Source organism: Pinus tabuliformis, chromosome 7 (assembly GCF_031772625.1).
Source record: "Pinus tabuliformis cultivar Carrire ecotype Pingquan chromosome 7, CPIR1, whole genome shotgun sequence".
Taxonomy (NCBI): Eukaryota; Viridiplantae; Streptophyta; class Pinopsida; order Pinales; family Pinaceae; genus Pinus; species Pinus tabuliformis.
In genome coordinates this window covers 1203984153-1204006900 of record NC_142293.1, presented here as the reverse complement: position 1 = coordinate 1204006900, position 22748 = coordinate 1203984153, and the positions used below count along the sequence as shown (strand labels likewise).

Sequence of the window (22748 nt, the reverse complement as noted above, 5' to 3'; positions counted from 1 at the left end):
CTTTCAATAAATAAACCAGTCAACAGAAAGTTTCGACCTTAAACTTCCTTTCTTCACTTGTTGTTGACCTACAGCTTTCCTTATTTCCATTGTTCAGCCCTCGGCTTTCTCAGTCTTCTCTGTCTCGCTCTATCTTCAGCTTACATCTTCACTCGGCCTTTGGCTTCTATTGCACCTTCTGTGTTTGGGTCAGACCTTCGGCATCTGTTTTCTTTTGTTGGACCTTCGGCTTCCTCCTTCACTCTGCTACTTCACGTTCACGACTTGTGAATTGTACTTCTCCTCTGTGATTAATGCCCAATATCCTTCTTTTAGTGAACCGTTTGAAATTTTTTTTATACGAGTCAATAACCGAAGTACACGTCTATTGGAGGATGCCGACCTATATATTCTTCATTCAATTATTCATCGATTTGTTTTATTTATGGAAATCCACATTAGTGGAGGTCCCCACACGCCACTTCATAGCTTTAATCACACACATCGCAACTTCAGTAACACTGATATTCACATATCACTTCATGGTGGATGCGATATTTAATAAACTATTTTTATAAATCAATCGGATCCATAACTCTATCACAATCAAAGGTTTACACATCATCCTTTGAAACTTGTGAAAGTGCGGATGTGATATTATATTAGGATGTGTTCTGTTGAAACAGTCAGGTCCGCATCTCAAATCGCAATCGAGGAATTCGAGTGTATTCCTTTGTGATACATAATTTCAATGCGGATGTGATATTTCATAAGGTGTGTTGTAATGGGACCATCGGGTCCACAACTCATATCGCATCGGGGTTTTGGGTAGTGGCACATAATAATCCATCGATGAATATTGCCGATATATTTCCTCCGATAACACTATTCCTTTGTTATGTTAACTCCTCTGATATTGATCTTACTCTTGGCTTATGTGATAGATCTGCATTGTCTTGGCTTCGCTCTTGTGGTTTCCGATGAATTCTTCCTGCTCTTGTTGCTTCATGGATCTGCTCTCCTTGGCTTCACATCATTATTTATTGTCCAAAATATTGCCATATTGACATCAATGACAACCTAGATTAACAATCTCCCCCTTTGTCATTGATGGCAATATTCTTCTTCTCTCCCCCTTTGACATCAATGGCAAAGGAGTGCATAAGGACTCCCCCTGTCGAACTGCTCCCCCTGTCAAGCTAATCCCCCTGTCAAACTGCTTCTGTTATTTCTGAACATTATATCTTTATGGTATGTTACTTCCCCTATCGTGGTGCTCTTCTTTTTACTCAAGATGGAAAGATTTCTACCTCATAATCAACTAGCACATCATCCTTTTTCATGTCTCAGAACTTCTTCATCATGGCTTCAACAATGCTTTAAAAAATTCTCCACTTCAATGCTTCAAAAATAGAATCCAAATAGCCATATACCAAATGTCCAAGTCCAAGTTTTTATGCTTCTATACCTTATTCTCTTGTCTCCACAGTCAGAATTAAGATGCCTTCATAGTCTGAATAAAGAGAAAATGTCATTGGAATTTTCTTTCTCACTATCTTTCTTCAAATCCGAGTTCCTTTGTATCTCTATTCTTCTCCTTAAGTTACTGCCATCCAATTTGTTGTATACTACCCTTCACCACCTTTCAAAGTGTTGCTCCAAGTAGTAAAAAAAAACTCCTTCAATAAGATGTCTATAAGATTGCTTCAACAAGGCTAAGAATGTCTTCAAAGATATCTTCTTCTGCACAACAATCAAGCATCCTTTAACATGATTCCAACCCACATTTCATAGTCTGAGACACTACAATTGATTCTCCTTACTGATCCTCCACCGAGATGACTACCACTATAGAACTGACCGAGTAGTAAGTCCTCCAAAACATGTTCGTTGCCTGTCATAAATTCGAGCTGAACAAGTGTCACTTTCTTAGGGTAGCATGAGCTTCAATGGATGACAGCTTACCACAAGTCCAAAGGTGTAAGTCTGATTGATGGACCAATAGACGAGCTCCACAAGACTGAGGACTAAAGCATATAATAGGATTGTTCTCTATCTGAAGTCTGTGCACAGGTCCAAGCCTTTGAAACTCCACAAAACTATCCTCACAACCAAATTCTGCAACACTGCATTGACCGAGTAGCAACAAGTCTGAAGAAAGTTGCCTGTATCTATGTCCATAATTTACCTGTCCTCACATTAAATCCCTGAGTTGAGACATTCAACTTTTGTAATAACTGCAATGTAGTTATTTGCCTTATTAACATTAGATGGCCTTTTATGTTGCTCCAATTTCTGATCAAGGATTTCATAAGGCCCATTCTCAGATAGCTTTTGCAATAATGATCAAGAATCACATGCTCCCCCTAATTGTATGCATCATCTATTTTTGGCAGAATCCCTTCATCAAACACTCGGAATATTAAGGATGTCTTCATCAAGTCAACAACATGTGTTGTTGATTGGAGAGTTCAGGAGATTTTTAGATTGCATCGATTTTCTCCTCCATACTTGTGTAACTTTCTTCTTTGGCATGGTTCTAGCTTGTGTAAGAACCCAAGTTAAGTTACAATCACGTGCCATATGACTAATGTTATGACACTTGAAACATTCTATATTGTTCATGAATAATAATTCATGATTTCTTCTTGCAAAATTGCTTCTTGGAGATTGATGGGGACCATAATAATTATCTTTGTGATATGCCCTAAAATCTTTTTGCCATGTGTCCAAAGTTTGTACAAGAATAACAATAACCAAGAAATAAACTTTGGTACCTGGGAGATGGAGATTTCCTTGATGTTCTTCTGAAGCCTTTCTACCTTGGAATTCCTTGATAATATTCATCACCTTTTGTATTCTTGACATCATCTGCAAGTCTTCTTGGAGCGGGATTTCTTCCAATGTTGCCTTGACTCTTCTCCTTGCTTTTTTTGGAACTAGGAGAATCAACATTTCTTCCAGGCTTCCTCAACTCCTTGCTTTTTGAAGCATTAGGATCTACATCATTCTTGCTTGAGGATTCACCTGTATAGCCAAGACCTGATTTGTCAAGAGGAGACCTTTGATGACTTAGGATGTCATCTAGGGTTTGAGAACTTTTCAAGTTCTTATTCAGCAATTCAACTTCCCTTTTAAGAAAGACAATTTCTTCTTTCATGTTCTTGCATTCTTCATCCTTCTTTGATAGTATGAGCTCCATTTCTTCCTTCATCTTAGTTGCTTCACATGATTGGGCCTTAAGAGATGTGATTTCTGATTTTAACTTGGTGATGTCATCATCCTTTTCTTCTAGTTGGCATATCATGGTGTTTCTCTCCTTTTCTGCTTCATCAACTTGTCCTTCTATGAATGTCAAAGCTTCAATCACCTTCTCAGCTCCTTGTGCTTGCTTCCTTGCTTCTTCTAGTTGAGATCTAAGGGATGAGACCTCTTCCTTGTATTGACCAATCTCTATTTCAAGTTTGTTCAAGCTTTTGTGCCTTTGTTCAAGGTGGCTTGACAAGGTATCTTCCTGTTTCTTTGCCTTATCCAATTGATTTTTCATAGATATGACTTCTTCATGATGCTTTCTTTTGTTTTGATGAAGTTCCTCCTTAATCTTGGCAAGCTCTTCATCCCTTTCTTGTACTAGAAGCTTGACAAGGTCGACTTCCTTCCTTGTTTGGTCTTGGTCACCAGCTAGTGCTTTCTTCTTAAGTACCTCATTTTCCATTTTCAAACTGATAATCTCTTCCATGGTAGTCATAAGTTTAGTGAGGATATCTTCTTCAAAATCTTTTTCTTTCTCTGCATCTTCTAGATCTTCTTTAGCCTTGATGTCATCATTCTCATTTTCAGCTTCTATGATGAGTTCTAGATTTCCTTCTTGGTTTCCATCATCTTCTTGACTAGTGGTCATGATCAATGCTCCTTTTGAGTGAAGCTCATGAATTTTATCCCATATGCCTTTTTCTGACGGACATTTTTCAAATTGGCCTTCATAGAATCAGGTAGCCCATTCAAGATTGCCTGCATTGCTCTTATATTATTTTCCTTGGATATTCCATCCATCATGCTATCAGTAATAACTGATTTCGATGCTTCAATTCCTTGAGTCTTTAAGAAATTCCTCATTCTTGCTTCCCATATATCAAAGTTTCATTGAACAATGGAGCCTCCACAAATTTATTGTCATCAATTTTGGTGTTTAAGGGAGACACATCTTTAGGTGGATTGGAGACTTTCTTCCTTGGCTTCGCCATTTATGTTCTAATGATCAACCTTCAAGTTGCTAGGCTTTGATTGAAGGTACAAGATCTGATACCAATTGTTGGAAATACTGAGAGGGGGGTGAATCAGTATTCCTTTTCAATTGTTACTTTTTCCAGTTAGATCACTTATATTTAGAACACACAAAAAAACTGAACAATGATAAGAATAAATTATTTTATTAATTGAATCAAGTAAAAATGAATGAGTACAATAATTGATTCCCAGCTCCAGCTTGGACTTTAGTGAGGCTTTGACCCTATCCAAGGCACCAACCTTAGGTTTAGGAGCACCGACTCCAAGGACGCCAATCCACAATCTTCCAGGCTCCAAACTGTATTTGTCAAGCACCGACTTGGACTTCCAAGGCTCCAACCTTGTTAAGTCTGAGGCACCAACCCCAAAGGGCTCCAACCCTATTTTCACTTTGTCAAGCTATGTTTGGTTGTACTTCACAACTCCTAATATCTTCTTCAATGAGCCCTTTCAATCTTCAGCAATGTTTTCAACTTATCGTTCACGTCGCGTCATCAATGACAACCTTGTTCTCTTCACTTGAAGGTGTCTCCACTGACCTTAATGGTACCCAATCAATTTGTCCAAGTCACCTCATGATGGCTTATGCAAGGGTCTTCCAAACAGTTGTTCACTTGTTGTTCACTTGCTATTCAATTGACTTGCTGCATCATTTGTTGTTCAATTGATGATTAATTTACCTCCTACGTCATTTGATATTCAATTGACCTCTTGTTGTTCAATTGTTGTTCAATTGACCTCCTGTTGTTCAATTGTTGTTCAATTTGACCACCTATTGTTTAATTGTTTTTCAATTGACCCTGTTGTTCAATTGACCTCTTTTTGTTCAATTGTTGTTCAATTGACCATCTTGTTACAGGGAAAAGTGTCTATTTAGAACTGCTCTATCCCACTAAGGTGTGACAGCTGCCTTAGAAACAAACAGAGAAAAACTACTTTTGTTTTTCCTTTATGAATTATAGATAGAGAGGAACAGAAAGACCAACCTCTATCTTGCGCTAATCCTTCGATTCGATCCCTCTCTTCTTTGATAGTCCTCAGCTACCTGCTCCCTTGCACACCCAGCTTCACAATGTACCTGTAAGATCACAGAAGCATAGCACTATACAAAGACATGGATCTATAATCATAAACAATCTAGGATCAAATGTAAATTGACCATACAAATGTAACAAGCATCAATGATACAAAAGCATGGAGGAAAACTCAAATAGCTTTTATTAATAAACAAGAAAAGAGCCAGGAGGAGTTACAACCAGTTGTTCCGACCCAGCATCAACCTCCCAGCAAAGAAGCCCCTCTTCACCTCAAACAAAGCTTAGATCACCCAACAATCTGATGTTTGTCTCAAGAAACCAACAGCAATTCCTTACAATATGCAAAATTCCAGCCTCTGGATCTCTGGGATGAGGGATCCATATATAGATATCTGTAAGGGGGGATGAGTCAGCTTGTGATTTGATTAGTGTCTTCTCTCTGATAGTTCTTGCTTCCACTTGGAGACTGATGGCCTCTTACTCATCCTTGGTCGAATTCAATGAGGCAAGTGTCACAGGAGAAGATTCTGGAAGCTTCCATTGCCTCTCCACCTCGTGAATGACACTGCCATTTGTCATTTCTCACCCATCGCACCCCACAGAAGGGACTTTTGAAATGCAACGCACCCTCATAGTGTATTTAGGTGATATGCAACGCACTTAGCCAGTGGAGCAGCTGCAATGATCCTGTTTTGACCAATTCTGAGTAGTTTCTCATGGAGAACTTCTGGGAGAAGCTGTAATCTGTTGACCTTGTTCCTTTACGGGTTAGAACAACACTTTTAGGGACTTAGGAGCCCTTGATTTATGGACATTTCATGCTTGGGGTTGTAGGGCCCAAAAATGTCTATAACAGTTGCCCCCTAAAGTATGAGGCCGTTAATCTTTTGGTGTCGGGTGAAATGCTTTATTATGAGGATCCAAAGTTCTTTCAATGCTGAGAGGAAACCTGTAATAAGATACAATATAATACATTATCTTCATACTATTTTCATGATCTAGCTGAGGCGGGCATTCCCATGCTCAACTTTATAAATGCATTCTCATGTACATAGGATAGACAATCGTCTGAGTGTAGACTGATGATTCTGATAGAGCCATCATCCTTTTGAGTGGATGATTATCTATGCAGCAATGATGTACATTTAATGTCTTTATTTCCCTGAATATATATATCGCAGCCCCGATGGATGAAACTAGATCCGGGGTCTTCAATCTCATCCGATATTCACTCGAAGTACAAGTCAATCCATGTGAGAAATGTTCTAAAGTCGAACATGGAAAGACATCGCTTGATTACCAGTCAATGATGTAAACTGTTAACAAGCGCGAGAGGAATCACCGATAATGATAATGACCCTCAAGGTACTGCAGTACAATTCACGTCGTGTGAATAAAGGACTTGGCGTCGAACACCACGCAAAATCTTTCGGTCGAAGGCCATTGATGTAAACCTGTCGCCGGAAGTGAGAAACTTGCCATTGAGGCATGCAAGCTTCAAAGTACTGAATGGGGTGTTCCTAGATCAACTTCTTGGATAATGAGCTGATGTCGACAAGAAGTGATCCGTCACAGGAGGGCCTTAATGAATCCCACATCAATGACACGGAACGAAGCAAATGATTTTAATGGAGGTGAAAATGATCTGGTGATATAAGGTTCAGGGTGGCGGTCATGAAAGAATGGAGTATAATGTATGGTAGTGGGTGAGACACAGGTGGACTCTCTGAATGACTTCTCTTGAACATATCAGCGACATTGATGTGATGGATTGGTAGCATTAACCCCAAATGTGGATGGTATGGCATGACCATGGTGATGTGACCGGTGAATGAAACAACCCAACCCGACTCGGACACAGAGTGGAAGTGTCATGTTCAAGAGCGACTTGCTACCAACAAAGTTTCTTTAAGTTTTCTTCCCAATTTTTCCCCAGTCATTGCTAACTAGTACCTCTTTATTTTTGTCGAGCTTGAGGAGGATAACATATGCTTGTTCTATAATTTTCCCTTCGGGCAAACCCATCGCTATGTTTTAACGAGCCTAGTGATAGTGAAACTCGTTCTCGTCTATAGACAAGTTTGTCGCTATTAATCTTTCTAACGAGTTTAACGACAAAGATAACTTGGTCCTTTTCAATTTTAGAGAGTCTGAAAAGGAACGTAAAGGTAACTCCAAAATTCCTTTTTCGTCATCTAATCCCTTAAGTCCGAAAAAGTATAAAACAATACAGAAGGGATGAATTTTCGATACTTTTAACGAGCCGAACAAAACAAGCGCTCGATCTTTTTGTGTAATAATCCCTCAGGTCCAAAAAGATTAAAATCTAGAGGAGGGATAGCACTTCCTGTCCCTTTAACGAGCTGGAGAGGCCAATGGCTCGGCAATCTTTTCATATTTTACGAGTCAGTTGAAAAGAGCTTAAAGGAGACTCGTCTTTTGAGGAACGAGTGATAAACGGGTAGCAGCTGATTCCAGGTAAGGTTTGGAATTTTCCAATCACGGCAGTGTCACAAGGATGGCTAGTGAAATCACTCTTCGTAGCTGTTCCTCAAAATGGGTAAACAATCAAATGGAGGTGAATGATCAGCCAATGAAAAAGTGGAGGTGACGGTGCAAACACGACCAAGGCTTTAATGGCTGAAGTATTACATTCACGATGGTTATTTACCGGGGAATAGTTCATTTTTTAACGAGCTTAAACGCGGGTGGAAACATTTGCTCATGTCTTATGTTTATTTTTTAACGAGCTTGAACTATGTGCTAAAACTACTCAATTAATCCAGTCGTGTGATAAGAATGTCTCATATAAAACGGCAATTTTTAGAGTTTTTCCCCACGTCCTTTCTTTATGCAAGTTAGGAAACGACCAATCCTACGAGTTTAAAGGGTTAGAGGTCCTACAAATTTAAAAAATAAATAGTCGCTCTTCGCTTGCACGCCAAAAGGCTTGCATGCCCCTAGGTATAAAACAAAGTTTCAAGGTCACCTTCTATTCGAGCTGACAAAACATTTGTTTTATCAGGAAAGGTATACCTCTTTCAGGTTACCCAAAGATTGTTCTATTTAGCGCGTAAACAAAACACTTCTCCGGCGATATCTACCGAAATAAACAAAGGTGAGCGGCAATGCCCGCCAACCCACATAACTTTGACAAGAGGATCTTATTCCAGTCCAACTTCCTCTTCCAATCACGGATGGGAGTACGGAGGTCATATTCTCTCGTAGAAACCTACCCTATACCCGAAGTTTTCCTACCGAAGCAGACCAGGGTGCATGCCCCCTAGGTTTCAGTCATGTCCCCTCGAATCACTCGCGCTCATCGGGTGGACGGACTGGAGATTGAGACATTTCTTGCATGAAAAGACCATTTAGGGATGGTATATGACTATTTTCTATGCGTGATCCAGGAAATGAAAGCTGGTCTATGAGCTTGACCACTCTTCCTTCGTGCGGAAAACACATCACTCTAAAGAGTGATGAGACAATGGCTCTCATGCAATAAATATAGTCTCTTCCAAGGAGTAGATTGTAATCCAGGGGTCCTTGAACTACCATCACATTCATGTGAACGGTTTTCCCTCTCAATGTTATGGGCACATTGGGAAGGATCCCTAACGGTCGACTGGTTCCTTTATCAAAGCCTATTAGATTTCTCATCTCAGGCAAAAGCGATGGCGAACCAAGCACTTTCCAAGCAGTTGAGGAAAGGATACTCACAGAAGCCCCTTCATCTATGATGGTACCAGCCATAACCATTCTATATATTTGAACAATAATTTGGAATGGTATACTAGCTGGTAAACGGGGTCTGCCTAGTTGATTCCAGTCGAAGGAGACAACTAGGTTGCTTGGAGGTGGGACCGAATAGACGACCGGGTACGAATCTGACGAACTTCCTTCCTGCGGTAAAGGAATGGGTAAATTTCCCCCATGTTCGTTGGAGTCTGTGCTTATGAAAAGAATTTGGACGGTGTCATCCTTGTTCTCTTCAGTGACTGTATCATCTGAAGATGGAACCTCTGAAGGCAAGACCGGGTCAACTGCCGCCTTGACCTTTTGACTTTCGTCTGGTATGGATTCAGATGGTTTATCTTCAATGATAGATGCTTCGGCCGACCACCTGAGCGGGTCAGCCGGATTTTCAACTAGTGACGGACTCGGCAAGAGTTTTTTATATCCAGGAGGAAGTCATAACGGTGAAACCGGATGATCGTCCAAAACTCTTTTAGCTTCGTCTAAGAAGGGACAACGGTGGACGGCATGATCACCTTCGCACAGTTTACAAGGAAATCTATATTTTCCTTTTTGTCCTGGGGCTTCACTTTCACTAGTTGACGGTGTGTTTCCAATATGATCATCAGAGGTTGACGACATCGGGTTGTGCAAACGAGGAGACCAGTCCCTTAAGATCCGAGGGATACAAGGACAATCTCTGTGATAGTGGTCTCCCTTGCAAATGACACATGGCGATTTAGGCCTGGTCGGTGCAGTGTGTGGATTTTCGCTAGACGACACTCGTTTGCCCCCATTCACTTTTGGCTCCTTCTTCTTCTTCTCTTTCTTCTTCTTTTCCTTCTTCTCCTTAGGCACTTGACTTTTGGCTTTACCAGCCCCATCAAGCGAAGAGGAAGGAGGAGAGGAAGAATTAGAGGAAGTAGAAGGTTGGTGGGTAACTCTAGATTCGTCTAATTGTTGATTCTATTGTTCAGGAATTGTGGTGTTCTGAACGACAGAGGTTGAGAAGAGCCATACAGGCAAACCAATTGTCAGTCCTGGAAGCGACAATGTGGCCATATGGGGTGCACCAACATCTCCCCAAGAGGAGAAGGGACTAGGATTTCCTCCAAGGGGAATTCCTTGGTTGGTGGATTCCATTTTCTCAACCCAAGATCAACGTAGGAAAGGGGTAATGAATATTCCGTTTAAAATAAATTTTAGACGCTTTGACACAACTTGTTTTTTCAGTTTTTAAGAGTCGAGAAAAAACAAAAGATGACTCTAGTCTCCTTCGATTTTTAATGAGCCTGAAGTGACAAGTGCTCAGATGGACCTTTTCCGTTAAGGAGTCTGAAAAGGAATGAAAGGGACTGCTCTGGAAATCTAGGTAGAGGGAGTACCAAACCAATCGCAAAACTGCAGAATACATTTTACGGTATGGCAGTCAATCTTCCCGAATGTTGTGTTCAATGCATTGCGATCAATAGGGCGGTAGACACGGCTTCCTATGGATAAAGGATTAAGCCTATTGGGGTCTCCCAAAATATACTTGACGGTACGTGGGAGCACAAGTCCGTACTGGCACTTATTGTCTCAAAGTGGAGGAATCACCCAACCATCAGTGAGAACAACAGTTACCAGGTTTTACAACACTGGAATACATCTCTAGCCTAGACTTCTAAATGTTGTGCGTTAAGTTCCAAAGCGTTGTTAGATTCATTGAATTTATTTTAAGTTGATCTTGTTTATGAAGTTTGCCTTTCAGGTTCACCACGAGATGTAGATGTAATTCCTAAAATACAATCTAAGATGATAAAAAACTTTTTATCTCCTTTATGTAATGAAAATCCTAGCTACTAGGGAAAAGAAAGACAGAATCTTTTCACAAAGAGCAAAGAGCACACTCTAAATGCACTTTCCTAAATCAAGCCAATCAGACTGTCTATATGCAAATGCACATGCATGTATTTGTTTTTCGACTTTCTTAGTTTATGAATGCTAAAAAGAAAGTTGATGCACAAATCTGAATTTCTTTTCAAGCGACAAATATAAACAAGTTTCTTTTCGAAATCAAAAATGGAGACGATTACAACACCTTACGATTTTGAAATGAATACTTGTTTTTGACACTAGAAAATTACAAATTCAGACCAAAAGCAATAGTAACAGGATAATCGACCATCAACAGCAATCAAACTCTTTCCTACGATCGAAATCGACACTTGCGACAGATTCAAATCAAAGGACGACAGTACAATTACGCTACTTTTACAAAGGAGAACTGTAAACGACTCAAAAAACACACAAAAACACCTACAGTTATTTTGTACAAAGGAGGCAGAATAACAGTAAGGAAAAGGGATTTCAAGCAGACATATACTGATCATAGGCAGCAAAATTCAAGAATAGAACTGGAAAGAATGAACCACAGGAGCCACAACTGCATAGAGCTAGTCTGATCAGCGCACCTGTAACACAGAGAATATGAAATGCAGCGCAGATTGTCCACTCGGGAAGTGCGCTGAAATTCAGAATCTCTGAATTGTACCTGCGCTGGGCCAGAAACGAGACTATGTTCGGGTTCCGGTCACAGTTTGCAGTTCAGTTCTTGGGTTTTGGCCGAGTAAAAGCAATCAGTAATGCAACAATCAGGGGTAGATCTAAGGAGGATCGAAGAGCTATCACAAGGGCAATAAAATAGTTTGTGAATCAGTTGTTTAAAACATAAACAGATCCAATAGATGGATTGAAGTTGCAGTTGTCTACTTTGCATTCGTTATGGCAAATGCAGTTCGAATGCTACTCGTAAGTTTATGAAACAAACAACAAAGAATGATAAAAAAACAAACTAATTAGTTCCCCAGCGGAGTCGCCATTTTGTTACAGGGAAAAGTGTCTATTTAGAACTGCTCTATCCCACTAAGGTGTGACAGCTCCTTAGAAACAAACAGAGAAAAACTAATTTGTTTTTCCTTTATGAATTATAGATAGAGAGGAACAGAAAGACCAACCTCTGTCTTGCGCTAATCCTTCGATTCGATCCCTCTCTTCTTTGATAGTCCTCAGCTACCTGCTCCCTTGCATGCCCAGCTTCACAAAATACCTGTAAGATCACAGAAGCATAGCACTATACAAAGACATGGATCTATAATCATAAACAATCTAGGATCAGATGTAAATTGACCATACAAATGTAACAAGCATCAATGATACAAAAGCATGGAGGAAAACTCAAATAGCTTTTATTGATAAACAAGAAAAGAGCCAGGAGGAGTTACAACCAGTTGTTCCGACCCAGCATCAACCTCCCAGCAAAGAAGCCCCTCTTCACCTCAAACAAAGCTTAGATCACCCAACAATCTGATGTTTGTCTCAAGAAACCAACAGCAATTCCTTACAATATGCAAAATTCCAGCCTCGGATCTCTGGGATGAGGGATCCATATATAGATATCTGTAAGGGGGGATGAGTCAGCTTTTGATTTGATTAGTGTCTTCTCTTTGATAGTTCTTGCTTCCACTTGGAGACTGATGGCCTCTTACTCATCCTTGGTCGAATTCAGTGAGGCAAGTGTCACAGGAGAAGATTCTGGAAGCTTCCATTACCTCTCCACCTCGCGGAATGACATTTCCATTTGTCATTTCTCGCCCATCGCACCCCCCAGAAGGGACTTCTGAAATGCAATGCACCCTCACAGTGTATTTAGGTGAGATGCAACGCACTTAGCCAGTGGAGCAGCTGCAATGATCTTGTTTTGACCAATTCTGAGTAGTTTCTCATGGAGAACTTCTGGGAGAAGCTGTAATCTGTTGACCTTGTTCCTTTAGGGGTTAGAAAAACACTTTTAGGGACTTAGGATCCCTTGATTTATGGACATTTCATGCTTGGGGTTGTAGGGCCCAAAAATGTCTATAACACATCTGTTGTTCAATTGTTGTTCAATTGACCCTGTTATTCAATTGTTGTTCAATTGACCACCTGCTATTCAATTGATGTTCAATTGACCACCTATTGTTCAATTGCTATTCAATTGACCCTGTTGTTCAATTGTTGTTCAATTGACCTTCTGTCCTTCAATTGACTTTCTTTTGTTTAATTGACCACATGTTTTCAATTGTTGTTCAATTTACCTTCAGATGTTCAATTTACTTTCTGTTGTTCAATTGACCACATGCTGTTCAATTGTTGTTCAATTGACTTTTTGCTGTTCAATTGACCACGTGTTGTTCAATTGACAAACTGTTGTTCAATTGTTGTTCAATTGACCATGTGTTGTTCAATTGTTGTTCAATTGACTTTCGGTTGTTCAATTTACAAAGACAACCCTGTTCATACTTAGATAATCTTCTTAGATTGCAGAGCGTCCTTTTGAACTGTTATCTAAATTACTGTCAAACGCAGATACCAGCCTTTCAATAAATAACCCAGTCAACAGAATGTTCAACCTTCAGCTTCCTTCTTTTCTTATTGTTCGACCTGTGGCTTTCTTCTTTCCATTGTTCGGCCCTCAGTTTCTCAGTCTTTTCTGTCTCGCTCTGTCTTCAGCGTACTTCTTCACTCAACCTTTTCCTTCTATTGTACCTTCTATTTTTGTCAGACCTTCAGCATCCTTTTTCTTTCACTGGACCTTTGGCTTCCTCCTTCGCTCTGCTACTTCATGTTCACGAGTTGTGAACTGTACTTCTCCTCTGCGATCGATTCCCAAGATCCTTACATTTAGTGAACCGTTTGAACTTGTTTTTATATGAGTCAATAACTGAAGGAAATGTCTATTGGAGGGAGGCCGACCTATATATTCTTCATTCAATTATTCATCAATTTGTTTATGTTAAAATTGGCAACCAGGGAAAAACTTCATGTGGGTCATCTTATTCATGGCTAATAATATTTTTATTAGATTCCTCTCGTCGAGAGGTGTAGGATTGATATAAATATCATCCAATTCCGATAAGTATTCATGGAGATATGAATTTATTTTGATTATGGAATTATTATCAAGCCGACCTACAACTCATGTAGGCTCAGGAGCCCAACAGTCGCATCTATTCACCCACCAACGTTGTGTATAAATATAAGAGGACTTTTCCTCATTTGGACTCACTCATCTCATCACATCTCTCTCTCTCTACTGCGCAGATATGAGTCTCTTCTCTACTGTGCTGAAATGGGTCTCTCTCTCTCACACATGTGAAGCCGGAAGCTGTTGAATTTGAAGCTGCAACTGCAGAAGTAAAGATTGACTTGCGTGGCCTAGAAGATCTCCTCTTTGGAACTACGCTGTAGGTTCATCTGAACCTCCTTTGAAAGGCGCAACTTTTGGTGGTGGAATGAAGTCAATCTGACGAATGGTTTGCAAGATATCAACTGCCCTAGTTTGAAGCCGAAAACTGTTGAAACTGAAGCTGCAACTGCAGAAGTAAAGATTGACTTGCGTGGCCTAGAAGATCTCCTCATCTGAACTGCATTGTAGGTTCATCTGAACCTCCTTTGAAAGCCGCAACTTTTGGTGGTGGAATGAAGTCAATCCGACGAACGGTTTGCAAGATATCGACTGCCCTAGTTTGAAGCCGGAAACTGCTGAAATTGAAGCTGCAACTACAGAAGTAAAGATTGACTTGCGTGGCCTAGAAGATCTCCTCATCTGAACTGCGATGTAGGTTCATCTAAACCTCCTCTGGAAGCCGAAACTTTTGGTGGTGGAATGAAGTCAATCCGACTGTCGGTTTGTGAGATATGGTCTGCCCTAGTTTGATCATGAAGCCGCTAATGCTGATGCTACTGATCTAGGGTTTGCTACTGCTGATATGAATCAGATTTATTGTACTATTTCTCTCTGTTGAATTATTGAAGAAAAAAGAAGATTTGATCAAAGGGTTTCCCCACACATTGTGGGGTTTGTCCCTGGCTAGCCGCCACATCTTGTGTCTCTTGTCTTGGCTTGTTTTCTGTTGATCGTTTAATGTTCTATCTGCACTTTACTTTATGTACATGTGATTGCTAATCGGTGGAATATAATAATAAAAAAAAGTAAACTGATATAAGCATAGAACATACCATAAATTAACATGGTATCAGAGCTGAGGTGAAGACAAAGCCCGAGCAAGAGCAAGAGCAATCATTGAAGAGAAGATTGGCAAGGCTATCCTAAAAGAACTATGGGGTCCTCAACACTCTTTCCTGCCGAAGACAAGCTCCGTGAGAAAGATGACTATCACGGATGGAAGATGTCTATCGATCTAACCCTTGAAGATCAAGGAGTGCTGGACCATGTAAGAGGCAATATTGTTGAGCCTTCATCAAATGCATCTGCTACTGCCTGGAACAAATGGAAAAATGGAGAAGTCAAAACAAAGAAGATCATCCGGGACTCTATTGACAAGTGCTTGGTGGCCTACATCTCTGATCTAGACACCTCCAAGGAAATCTACGACAGACTGGTGAGTTTATTTAAAGTTAATGATGCAAATCAAGTTTTGTTTCTTAGAAATAAGTTGAGGGAAATCAAGAAGGGTAAAGATGAAAGTATACAAGCATACTTCTTAAGAATCACCGAGATCAAGAACGATCTCCTATCTATTGGGGAAACCATTACTGACAGAGAAATGGCACTCACAACTCTCGGAGGATTACCATCTGAATGGTATGTGTTCAGGACTACTCTTTTGAACTATAATGTAATTCCTGGTTTCAAGGAATTAATGGCTAGATGCATTCAAGAAGAAACAAGGGAAGAAGTGAAAGAAATGCCCATGCCTAAAGGTCCTCCTGCTGTTTTTTCTTCTCATGCAAAGAAAAGAAATAATTCCGGGACTAAATCAAAAGGAAAGGCTGGACCTAAGGCTAGAAAAAAAATGACGATGTTACATTTGCGATAAAGCAAGTCACTATGTATGAGATCATGAGCATCATGATGAATGAGATCATGGACATATAGGATAGCATGATGATGATGCACACTAGTTTGAGCAGCATTATGATGGATAAAATCATGGACATGGGCAGCATGATGATAATCATGATTAAAGAAGCATGGTACAGTATGCAGTGGTGCAACTCGAAATCCCTCTAATGGCAATCAAAGGAATGAAAAATTCAACAGCAAAGGTAAGAGGAGAGCTGGGAATCAAGGAAGAGGACAAGCATTCAAGAAGGCTAGAAATTCTAGGATGTATTAAATGCACCTGACCTCAAAAGGAACCTAGTGTCCATCTTGGCAATGGAAGACAGAGGCTACAAGGTAACCTTCAGCAATGGCAAGGTATGTATATGAAAAAATAATGTTAAAGATGCCTTTACTCTTGGGTTTAGTGTTGATTCATTATATCAGGTCGATCGAAGTCCGCTAAGTGTCATGTCTTGTGACACAACTCTTTAGTCCGAACTTTGGCATCGGAGGTTTCCCACCTTCATTACATAGCTCTACTCGATGTAAGACAGATGGTAACAGGGATGCCCAATTTCCAAGTAGAGAAAGAAGGTGTATGTCCGGGATGTGCCAATGGAAAGCTCAAAAGGGGACCATTCCCCTCAAGCCAAAGCAAGACCTCCGATATATTACAATTGGTTTACTCAGGCATACCTGAGGTTGGCATTAAGAGGGAGACTACTACACCACATACTCCTGAGCAGAATGGTGTGGTGGGAAGGAAGAACCACACGATGATGGAAGCTGTCCGGGCCATGCTACATGATCAAAGACTTCCAAAGTTTCTATGGGCTGAAACTGCAAACACTGCCGTATATGTACAAAATCGATGCCTTCATCAAGCATTGGGTTCCAAGACTCCTGAAGAAAAATTCACCGGTAAGAAACCTGATGTTTCTCATTTTAAAATTTTTGGAATCCCTGTATACTTTCATGTGCCGAAAGAGAAAAGAAATAAATTGGGAGCATCTGGAAAGAATTGAATTTTCGTGGGCTATGGTGAAAATACTAAAGGCTATAGAATCTATGTAGCCGGTCAAAGGGAAGTCATAATTAGTCATGATGTCACCTTTGACGAAGATATGGCTCTCAGCAAGGTGATCAATCTTCCGACTTTGAGGAGCTCTCAAGAAGCTGACACCAGGGAACCAAAAGAAAAGGATGATGAATCAATGCCTGATGTAGAAGAACCCATGGATCCGATTGATCCTCCTCCATATGAGCCTTCCTCTTCTAGGAAGAGGCCTTCATGGCTTAAGGGGTTACTTGATGATGTTGAAGGACATGCTGCACCCCGAGGAACCTTTCGTAAAATTAAGAAACCTAATAGGTATCAAGGATACCTGACCATCATGAGCACGATCATTCAAAATGAGCCTTCGTCATTCTCAGATGTCGTCAAGCATTAACTATGGAAGGATGTTATGACCATAGAATATGAGTCTATTATGGAGAATGATGTTTGGGAAGTAGTTCCCAGACCCTGGACAAGACAATTGTTACTTCAAAATGGCTTTACAAGATAAAGCATGCAGCAAATGGAAGTATGGAAAAGTATAAGGTTCATTTTGTTTTATCCCAGAAGGGAGGTATAGACTATGATATTTGCACATGTTGCCAGATATACGACCATTCGCTTGATCATAGCCCTTGTGGCTTCACAAGGATGGAACCTACATCAGATGGATGTTAAGACCACGTTCTTGCATGGTTCTATCAAAGAAGAGGTCTATGTGGAGCAACCTGAAGGATTTGAGATTTATGATTGAAAATCTCATGTATGCAGGTTGAAGAAGGCTCTCTATGGGCTGAAGCAAGCACCCCGAGCATGGTATGAGAGGATCAATAGCTACTTGATGAAGCTGGGATTCACTAGGAGTGAAGCTGATCCTAACCTTTACTTTAAGGTTGAAGATGACAAGCCTCTCATACTGGTGTTGTATGTGGATGACCTCTTTCTAACAGGTGCAAACCCTCTCATTCACAAATGTAAGAGGGAGATGGCTTCTGAATTGAAATGAAGGACCAAGGACTTGAAGTGTGGCAGAAGCCAAGGGAAATTTTCCTATCTCAAGGAAAATATGTGGTAAATATATTGGAAAGATTCGGTATGATGGACTGCAAGCCTATGACTACCTCGAGGATCTTAACTTTTAGAAGTTATATGGTAGTGATGTCGGACCAGACTTGGGAAATGCCTCTGAGTTTCAAAAACTCATTCGCATTGATGTTCTTGGTGAAACTCCGTCCGAACATATGTTTTGTAGTTAGCATTGTGAGCTCATATTTGGTTGAGCCTCACTGGATTGATGCCATGAATCTTCTGAGATGTCTTCAGGACACAATCTCTCATGGATTAAGATACACTGCCGGAGATGTGAGACTACTTGGATATATTGATGTTGATTGGGCAGGCAGTGTGGTGGACCGTAAGAGCACTTCCGGGTACTGCTTCACCTTGGGATCTGCTTCGATATCCTAGATGAGCAGGAAGCAGAAGTCGGTGGCTTTGAGCACTGCCGAAGCAGGATATATTGTTGCTAGCATAACCTCATGTGAGGCAGTCTGGTTGAGGAAGCTCTTTAGAGAGCTATTTGAGCACATGCTAGATACCACTGTGATCTTCTGCGACAACCAAAGTGGGATTTGTCTATCAGGTACCACTTTATCCGGGATATGGTACAACAGGGAGCAGTTAGGCTCCAACACATCAGGACAAATGAGCAGGTTGCAGACATTCTCACGAAGCCTCTCGAGAAGGTCAAATTCTTAACCTTCCGAGAGAGGCTTGGAGTCGTGGAACAACCCTCTTAAGAGAGTCCCACATGAGTTGAACACAGAGCTCTGGGAGCTCCTGGGTGCGTGGGGTACTTCTTGGAGCTAGCTATGAGCGACCATAGGGTGAGTGGTTCACCTTCCCCTAGTGGTGCACTGAATACAGGGTGAGTGGTTCATGTTCACCTAGTGGTGCGCTGAATATAGGGTGAGTGGTTCACCTTCCCCTGTGATACCCCATTATGGTTGACATGTGTGTAGGGTGAGTGGTTCACCTCCCCCTACTCGGACACATGTATGTAGGGTGAGTGCTTCACCTTCCCCTACAATTGACATATGCATAAGATGAGTGGTTCACCTTCCCCTGTGATACTCCATTATGGTTGACATGTGTGTAGGGTGAGTGGTTCACCTCCCCCCTACTCAGACACATGTATGTAGGGTGAGTGCTTCACCTTCCCCTACAATTGACATATGCATAAGATGAGTGGTTCACCTTCTCTTATGACATATGAGCAGGATGAGTGGTTCACTTTCTTTTGCTAATGCCCCGACACACATCCTACCCATAGAGTCCAAGACTCATGGGAGGTACCTCTCATTTGGCCAATGAGTTGAGAAGATCTAGTTGGGGACCATAGCACTACTGATGGATGCATCGTGTATTGCTATACTCCCTATGACTAGGATGCATGGTGTTCAACAACTTGATCTGGGATCAAGGACTGACTTTAGTCAGTGGAGAGTGGTATGATACACTCTTGATCACTTCTTCTTCATTATTACTTCATGGTTCAGCAGAGCAGAGTAGGGCAGTGATGGCAGGGATGGTACAGGATGACAGGTTGGCATGATGATGGATTGGCAGGTGGAATTCTCCCTAGTTGAGAGGGAGTGTTAAAATTGGCAACTAGGGCCAACTTTCACCTTAGGATAACTCATATGATGGAGATGATTATTGCATTGGATTCCTCTTTTGGAGATGTACAATTTTGATATAAAGATCATCTCATTCTGACAAGCAGAAATGGAATTATGAATTTATTTCTCTTATGGACAAATTGTCAAGGTTGACCACAGTGAAATGTAGGCTCATGAAGCCCAATAGATGGGTCTCCTCACCCTCAACGAATTGTATAAATAGAGGTGACCTTTTCCTCATTTGGACATCATCTCATCACATTATCTTCTCTCTCTTGGTTCGTACAACTTGGAGGCATCTCTCTCTTTCTTCGCACGTGTGGTTGATCTCTCTCTCTCTCTCCTTCGCATGTGTGGCAAAGGCCGAGTTCTTTTGGGTCAAACAGGCTGAATTTTAGAAGCATTGAACAGGGTGATTTGACCAGTGTTGACCTTGGTTTTTGGGCCATAAATTCAATTTTTGAAGGCCGCATTTATTGGCACAACAATCGAGGATTTTGGGACAATTTGACCAATGTTAACTTCAGGTTTGACCGCAGAAAATTGCAGCAGTATTTTCTCTCTCCTTTGACTGTGTTTGATTGAAGAATTTGGGTTGACTTTGACTCTCCTTGAAGTTTGAACTAGACTGTTGTTTGGAGGATGTTTTGAGGCAACTTTGACCACCGTTGACTTTCAGGTTAGGGCTGATTAAACTGCTGTTTTGGCAGATTTGTTTTGGGCTGTATTTATGATATTTGTATCCTCTCTCTCTGCGAAACTATTGAAGAATAATAGAATATTTGATCAAAGGGTTCCCCACATTGGGGTTTGTCCCTGGCATCAACCACATCTTGTGTCCTCTTGTCTTGGCTTGTCTTTTGCATATGATTTTATGTTTTATCTGCATTTACTGTCAATATTTATGAGTTAAGGTGATTGCTACTGGATATAATTGGAATTTGTCATTGGGCTGCAAAAGAAATATTGAGGTAAATTGTCTTAAGCATAGGACATACCATTGTTATTTAAAATTAATAGCTTTTTCTCCAAATCTATGGTCTTCGTTGTGTTGAGATCATAGGATATAAACAGGGATTGAATGGAATGAACTTGTAAACTCTAAATCGACATAAACCATAAACACACAAAGAGAGAGAATGTGAACCTATGAACAAGAGAAACACAAGATGTAGGTGCCCATAGGGTAAAGATTACATAAGAGAGCACTTAGTTCATGATCAAAGAATATACTTGGACAAATGAGGGTGAGCATGTATTTATATTCACTATAAGGTGGGGCAATCTCCTAAAGAGGGGTTATGGGGTTGCTAATCTAGGTTGGCCCTAACCACCTAGATATAATATACTAAACTGTTTGACTAGGTTAGCTTTGTTGCCACACAATCTAGCAGTGGTCCTAGGAGGGGTACCTAAGGGACAACTACTATGTTAATTTGGTAGCTTAGTGACAAATTCCAGTCATGGGACTAAATTCCTATTTCCAAAAGGACCAATTTTGACCTTTGAAGCCACTGGAAACAAGGGAAAATGTACTTTTGAAGTGAAGCCCACAAAGTGTCATTTGATCAAGTCGGTCAAGAGAGGCTAATTAGCCCTACTCTAACATCTATAAATACAAGTGACCTCCACGTCATTTGGACACACATCAACTCACAACTTCTTGTCTCTCCTCTTCTCATTGGTTCATACAAATTGCAGGGTCGCTTCACATGTGTGGGTTGGAAAAGGATGAAATTTCAGGTGGACGAAATCTGAAGCAGACTGCAACTTTGGCCAACTTTGACCAGCATCAAGTTGAGTTTGACTTTCTGGGCTAAATTTTGGTTCGATCTTTTGAGGGCATTTCTGTCTTGGCAGGGTGCAATTTTTGGCATAAAAACTGAGGAAGTCTGGGCACTTTGACTGCTAACCTATTGCAGACTTTGATCGCAGGAAAGATTTTGACCGCAAAGATTCTCTCTCTCTTGATTGAGTTTGACTGAGTTTTGATGACCAGCACATCAGGGCGCATTTATTGTTGATTTGACCTAGTTATTTGGAGGGGTTCACTGGTTAGGGCAGACTTTGACTGATGTTGACTTGGACAAAATTGCAGATTTGAGATAGTTGACTAGATTTTACTTTTCATCATTGGTATATTGGATTTATGGTTGGTTGACTTGGTTGATAGTCAAAGCCTTTGACTTTGACTCTTGTTGATGGATATTGCTCATTGTACTCTCTGTTGAACATTTTATGACAATCTAATAGAAGAAGAATTACAATGTGTTTTCCCCCTTGTGGTGTTTTTCCTTGGTGTTGATTGTCTCCTATTTGTCATTGCATTTACTGTTCTATCTTCAATTACTGTCGATGAATGGAAGAATTAATTACTGTTGAAAAGGTTTCTAATTGAAGAATTGAGTTGGGCTAAAGTAATTGATACAACATAGAACAATGTAAAAATTAACATGGTATTAGAGCTAAGGTGAAGGACAAGCCCAAGGGACACAAGAGTTGAAGCATTCATTTTTGGAAAGTTGAAGGAGCCTATCAAATCAAATCAAAATGTCTACCTCTTATTTCAAGGAAAATGAGAAGCTGGGTGACTCATCTAACTTCGCTGCATGGAAAATCAGGTTGGAAATCATATTGGAAGACAATGATGTTTTGGAATACATACAAGGAAAAGTTCTTGAGCCCTTAGAAAGATGAGTTAAAAACAAAGAAAATTGTAACTGATGGTTTACAAGATCATTTAATTGCTTATGTTGGAAATTTGAAAAAGTCTAAGGACATGTATGATAAGCTAGCTGGCATGTATGAAGTCAACAATTTGAATGAAATCATCACCTTGAAAGATCAATTGAAAGACATAAAGATGAATAAAGGAGAGATTGTGCAATCTTACATTATGAGGATATGTCGTCTTAGAGATCAATTGCAGAGAGTTGGGGAAACTGTGCCTAACAGGGACCTGGTGGTGGTAACCCTTAGAGGTCTCCCTCCTATTTGGGAAACCTTCATTACCACCATAAGAAATAACAACGTTTTTCCGTCATTTGATGAACTTGTTGGAAAGGTCACTCAAGAAGAATCCAAGATGATTTCAAGAGGGAGAA

The 22748-nt window shown here is 40.5% G+C and overlaps 1 protein-coding gene across 1 annotated transcript in view; it reads left to right on the top strand.

The window, feature by feature from the left end:
- The window catches only part of LOC149251730 (vacuolar ATP synthase subunit H family protein), a 292411-nt gene that overhangs the window by 112412 nt on the left and 157251 nt on the right, over positions 1-22748 (top strand). The window lies entirely within an intron of this gene.